Raw genomic sequence first — 292 nt, 5'->3', positions numbered from 1 at the left:
TGTGTGTGTGTGTGTGTGTGTGTGTGTGTGTGTGTGTGTGTTATTTTTGGGGCGAGAGTTTTTTTTTTTTTTTTTTGTGAAATTTTTTGCAGCCGGGGGGAGTTTTTGCATTTTCTGTGTGTGTGTGTGTGTGTGTGTGTGTGTGTGTGTGTGTGTTATTTTTGGGGCGAGAGTTTTTGTTTTTTTTTTGTGAAATTTTTTGCAGCCGGGGGACTTTTTGAATTTTCTGGCTGTGTGTGTGTGTGTTATTTTTGGGGCGAGAGTTTTTGTTTTTTTGTGTGATTTTTTTGCA

Source organism: Crinia signifera, unplaced genomic scaffold (assembly GCF_055691185.1).
Source record: "Crinia signifera unplaced genomic scaffold, ASM5569118v1 HAP2_SCAFFOLD_195, whole genome shotgun sequence".
NCBI classification, from domain to species: Eukaryota; Metazoa; Chordata; class Amphibia; order Anura; family Myobatrachidae; genus Crinia; species Crinia signifera.
Note: the sequence above shows the minus strand (reverse complement) of the source record.